At 33.6% G+C, this 6,443-nt stretch overlaps 1 long non-coding RNA gene across 1 annotated transcript; it reads left to right on the forward strand.

Moving 5' to 3' along the window:
- The first annotated feature begins 4,771 nt into the window (after window positions 1-4,771).
- Window positions 4,772-5,677, forward strand: LOC149576092 (uncharacterized). The gene is made up of 2 exons (XR_016353373.1): window positions 4,772-5,195; window positions 5,418-5,677. It is a non-coding gene; the product is annotated as an uncharacterized LOC149576092 (long non-coding RNA).
- Window positions 5,678-6,443: the final 766 nt, after the last annotated feature.

Below are 6,443 nucleotides of genomic sequence, written 5' to 3' on the forward strand. Positions count from 1 at the left end.
TTTTCTCTTCTTTATTTTTCCTTTTTAGGATAGGTTGTACAACAGTAGGCTATACTTGTGATACTGCATGATAGGGTGCACTAGGTATCTATATGGATGGTCCTCCTACACTTACTCCTTCTACTATTCCTTCTACTACTAGAGGTGCAGCAACTAGGACCTCAAACTCTCCACTTCCTTTCATCTCCATAGCAATTCCCATTGCCCCTTTATAGTTGTCTCTTGTAATACCTATTTCCTTAAGAATAGTATCAATCTTCTTCTCAACTCTCTTCTTGATATCTTTGTTTTAAAGTTCACTATGAACTTCCTTGACCTTTTCTTCATATCCCCCCCATCTAGGAAATTATTTATCTCCCTTTGACTCCAAGATAATCTTCCCATAGCTTCTACTATTTCTTCACTCATCTCATAGCCCATGGGGTTTATGAACTTCACTCTAGGATCTATTTCTTCCATACATGTAACATCTATTTCAACCATGAAACATACATGTCATTCTTATATTTTTCCACAAGAGTAGGTGGAATTTTGAATCTCTACATCATTGTAGATTACAAACTCTTCATCATCTTTGATAAATCTATTGTTATCTTCTCCTCTAGTTGTTTCTTGTAGTACTGAGTTATTAACTTTATTGAGCACTAAACTTACTATTCCATTCCTGGCCTAGCATACCAGGGAATTGTCCGATCACTTGAAAGGGTGAGTGAGTTAGTAAGGATTAAAATTTGAATATCAAATTCTTCTTCTTCTTTATCTTCTCTATGTTTTCCAACAACTTTTTATTTACAACCTCACAAATATTCACCTTTTCTTTATTTACAGTCATCAAATAGGCTGCATTGATGAATCTAGTAGCTATTGAGTCCACTCTTGAACTATGATTCATTTTGTAACCAAATATCTTGTTGATAAACCTAACATTAGTTTCTATTATTAGGTCAATCCTCATGTTCCATCCATCTAATTTTGTCTTTAGGTTAGTTTCAACTATCTTCTTCACATTCTTTTCATTGACTAGGTTTCTACCTTCATTGCTTAATCCAATAAGCTCATGGATCATGTTTTTATCAATCATCATAGGTATGTCTCCTACCCAAAATATACCTTTATTAATTTTGCTTAAGATAATTATGCTCCACTCATGATTGTTAGAGTCTGTATAGAATATATGCTTGACAACTTTCAAACCATTTAGATGTACAAACTCTTGCTTTAGTGATAGGTCACCATTACACACTAGGTCTAGGTCTTTGTGTATATAAATATCCCAAATACTCTCAAATTTACAATGTATATATGCCCTAATGTCTTCTACGTGTAATACATTGTGCAAGACTTTTGAAAATACTCTTAGAGGATCATCTTCCAACGAAACATATGGTTTCTTTTTGAACTTATACCTTGGCCTTTCACTTACATCAAAAACTATAGGGTTCTCCATTTTACTCATTCAAAAGCTTCTAAACATAATTGCAAACTTTGAAAATACCTAAATTTTGAGTAGTTAGGGCTTCTTTCAATTCACACTAAAAAACACTTCAATTCACCTTCAATTTTGTTGTCAAATTTCTCTTAACTACTCCTTAACTCTTCACATGATTGAATGATACATACAATCTTGCTTGCATATCTTATATCTTACCAAATCATTCTTCACATTAATTGCGCAAGTACACAATTCGTAGAAAGTTTTTTTCTTATTACTAGTTGACTTGTTTTAGAGAGAGAGAGGGGGGGGGGGGGGGGGGGGGAGAGAGAGAGAGGTTAGGGGTTTGAGGGTTTCAATTAGAGTTTCACTAGGTGAACAGTGTTAAGGTTTAAGGTTCAATATAGCAGTTAGAGTCTAATTTAGTAATGAGAGAGTTTTAGTTAGAGTTTCATTACATTAAATGTTAGGGTATCAATTAGAGTTTAATTAGGTTCAATATAAGAGTTGGAGTCTGATTTGGTTCAATGTGAGGGTTTCAATTACTGGTTTCATTTGGTTCAATGTTAGAGTTTTACTTATACTACATAAAATTTTCTAGTAGTTTCTACATTTTTTTGTTTTTATAATATTTCAAGTAGTACTTTTCCAAAGTTTTGTCTAACATTTTCTAATATTTTCAAATGTTAACAAAGAATTTTTTTTCTAACTTTTCTAATATTTACTCTAAATATTTTTCTAACAATAATGAACAATATTTTCATATTCATCGACCAATAATGAAATAATGTTTTAAAATTTATCTAATTATTCTAATATTGTCTAAATTTTACTAAAAATAAAAATATTTTCTAACTTAACTAATATTACACAAACTTACAATAAAATATTATATATATTTTGTAGAAATTAATACAATATTTAAAAACATATACGTATAAAAATAAAATTTATTGTAATTCTTTAAAGTAGTAAAACATTTACAAAACCATTATAAAACTACTATGTAACTAAGAAAACATAAAATAAATATAAAAATCATACTAAAATATTGAAAAAAATGATGATGTACCTGATCTAGCCTAAATACTCCTATAGCCCCTACCCACTCCACCATCCTAGCAAGTCATTCCATTCAAATGAGTTGCACATTACTCTTTTCACTGCTTATATAATTTTGGGGGTTTTCAACTAAACTCAACTTGGTCAGACCCCTTCCGACAGAGTCAGGTTTGGCTGAAACCCACCACACATGTTCATGTCTTGTGGATCCGAGTAGGGGCCACGTGGATCTGGCCAAATTAGTTTCGACCAGAACGGTCAAGTTAGCCCCAAAGGTGACACATATACATGCATTCACCCATATGCATAATGAATTTGAATAAAATTAAAGAAAAAACTTAAGAAAGGTGCAACCTAAGAAGTAGGTAAGCACTCAAGGCCATTAAAATAGCATATTGAGAAATCATGTTGACCATTATTAGTCCTTGCCACCTAAAGGCGAGGAATAATACTTTTTCCTAACTTCTTTTTTTAATCTTGCTTCAAGAATAGTGAAAATGGGAAAACAACCCCACTAAATTATGAATTAATTATCGTTTTCTATTAAACATAATTTTTACCCTTAAATTTCCCACCTCTTCATTGGCTCCTAGCCATTTTATCATTTGTCTTTTCTTTTTTCTCCATAAAAAAATTATAAGGAAATTCATCTTTAGTGATTGGAGCCCAAAACATGGCGGTGTGCATAGGCAAGAGACATATCATCTAGAGGTGGAATCTAATGGTATTATCCATAAGCACTGAGTCTATCCCCCTATTGGTGTGTTAAAACATGTCTTCCATTTCTTTTTAATTCTTCTTCTCCCAAATGAATTTGCCCTTGTTGTCAATGAAATCTGGTCCTCAACTCCAACATGATATTCTACATTGCAACCTTGGTTCAAGTTCAAAGGTATTTTTACCTTGAATCATCTCCATACTTGACCAATCATTGCAACAAATTAAATATGTTTGGGTTTATTGTGAAAATTATTATTTTTCCTCGACATTCTCCTTGTATCGTGTTATATTTTCTAAAACATCTTGTCTGTACTTTTATAGTAAGACAATTTTATGTATTATTTAATCTTCTTTTGTGTAGCTTCATGTTTGTGGCTTTGCTTGGGCCTAAATATCCAATGCCAATATTAAAAGTTAGTTGGTTCATCAACTAAATGAGAAGACTGTACAATGATGGCTCATGTATTGGGTCTTCAGAGGAGAGAGACTCAAAGAAGATTATATGTTGGTCATAGCTCAAATGCTTTCCTATAGGCTAAGCTAAAACCCTTTGCAATCACCATTGAAAGTAGTCATGTTGACTAGGCAATCAAGTTAAACATCAAACATTGCGGAGACACTTGAAATACACAAATCTACCTTTTGAAAAGTATATCTCTAAATGTTTTCAATTTCATTCTATTCCATAAATTTGAAATACAAGAAAAGCTAACTATGAACATTCTATTTACCATAGATATCTATGCATGTGAACTCGAGCAATTAATATTACTCTCTATCATTCACTTCCTCTAGACATTATTCTCGTCTTTAATTTTTGAAACCTATCCACACACCTTCCTCCTACCCCACCATGGGCAAGGACTAAAATTGCACACAACCCTTGTTATAATGTTGCAATGGAATGGTTGGAATGAATATTAACTAGAAATGTTTAGCATGGGACATGATATAATGTAGAAGAGTGGCACGGGACACTGATATTATGTAGAAGAGCTTTTGAAGAAAAATTACTTAGGATATGCAAGGAATGCACTCGACAACATAGAGCCCATTAATGTAGTGCATGATACAAGCGATAATATTTCAGATCAATATATAACGCATTAATTGGCTTTGAAAAATCCAATAAACATAGAGTAACATCGATAAATATTCAGCATAATTGTTTAGTAAGACAACATGAATACATTTAACTAATCTCTTGTTGTAAATGGTTGGAGAGCCTTGTTTTCAATCAATAGATATAATGAGAACATTTGCTATGGTGGGTCTACGTTCCTTTCTGATTGATTTCTATGAGTGAATTGAGGGCCTTTTTCGCGATGAACAGATCTTCCATTGATCTTCTCATGAACACATTTTCAATGGTGGGTCTACATCCCTGTGAACTTGCCATTTCTCCAATCACATGAAAGAGGAATTCATAATTACTTATTATTATTTCTTAGAGTTTCTTAAGGAGGGATGTATGTAATCTATTCCATTCGAATGGTTTGATTATATCGTTCTGAAAGTATTTAACTGCCCACTGAAAGAGATTAATAATACAGTAGATTTTGGTCGTTTTCAGCAGAGCTGACGATGAAGAAAAAAGGCGGTGTTTAATTTGTGCATAAACAATAATAGTTGATATGTTTCTAGAGGGTCAAATTTTGAACGCCAAGCAAAAGAAATGCTGGAAAAGACGAGAGCGACTACCAGTTTTATAGAAGAAGTCTCACAATGTGTTCAGTGAAGGATTAGGTCGTTTCGAAGTCCTGCTAGAAGTAAAAGAATTTTTTTTTATTAAACTGACAGGCTTTTTCCCTAGAGACTTGCATCGGAATTTTCCGAGTTGCCGACGTTGTCGGACGCCGTGAAAATAGAAAAACGGTCAAATTTCAATTTGTCGGTGGTTGTCTAATGCCGTAAAATAAAGAAAATGGTAACAGGTGAGACAAGCAAGGGAGGTTTTGTCTATAGAAGAAATGATGCGTGGGTAAGCTAAGTGCAGCATTGTTCATTGATTTTTAGTTTTCTGTTGATTTTCTTTTCGAAAACGTTTCTTTTGTTTTGATAATTTAACAAAAGACTGAATTTGTAGAGTGTTTTTTCAACCAAAATCAGATCTTAAATTAATTACTCTTATTTATATTATCATCTTATGTATGTCATGTTGAAATAACTAATCTTTATAAAGTATGGGTTGACATCTTATCAGCATCTCTCCGAAAAAAATTCACATTTGTAGCTACAATGACCGTCACCAATTCCATTTCTCCACTGTTAAAGCCACTGCGATACGTGGGAGGATACAATTTCCTGGCAGGAGGGAGTAGTTTTGCTGGACGACTCTGCTGCCCACCAAATTTGCCTATCAGCAAAAGTACAATGTCGTTTGAAATCCAGTTGCATCTTCCAGCGTCTATAAGCTGACAATGACATAAATTAATAGAAACCGGTGGCTTGTTTGACTTGAAACCTTTTTATTTGTTCTTAAGAAAGACGGTGACAATTTGTGGAGCTAACGACCATAGCCAAATATTCTCTAAAATTCTTCCTTATCTTTCCAGCAATTTAAACCACCAAATTTGTAGATTGAACTAGAATCTTATTATTTTCTTTGAATAGACTATTGCAAAGGGACAGGAAGAACCAAAGACATATACGAGATTATTGACTGATAGTTTAAAATGCCATTCTTTCTTTGAGATTTTTTGATAGGTTTTTTGGGCCTGAGCCTAAGATGAGTTCCTCCAAATAGCTGGTCTCACAAATCTTCGCATCATTGGTCCATTGCAAAAGATAGGCCAACCAAGATCTAATTTGAACGAAATACTAGATGAACGGAGAGAATGAGGGTGAGGGTTACAACGAATAAGCAATCACCATAATAATTTATAAATGATGGCTCATGTCTACTGTCAAATTATATCTATCTGTTGCAATCACTGCCATCTTAACCTAAAAAAAAAAGGATGATTGGAGTTATCCCCACCCACCAATTTCTCCACTAAACCTTATTTCATATCACCTTATTTTAAATGATGTTTCGTCAATATGATTAGAGCTGGGAATCCCCTGCACGTCCAAGTCATGACCCACAATTGCCTGTGGCAGTAAGGAAGTTTGCCACCTTAATTGCCTGTGGGAGTAAGGAAGTCCGCCACCTTAATGTTTTGCCGAAAACAATGTACATCCAACAACAAATTGTCTTAAGAGTTTACAACGGAATGGTAAATTGTGA

The sequence above is a fragment of the Cupressus sempervirens genome, chromosome 1 (assembly GCF_028749045.1).
Source record: "Cupressus sempervirens isolate cs-2001-9-10 chromosome 1, ASM2874904v1, whole genome shotgun sequence".
Lineage (NCBI taxonomy): Eukaryota > Viridiplantae > Streptophyta > Pinopsida > Cupressales > Cupressaceae > Cupressus > Cupressus sempervirens.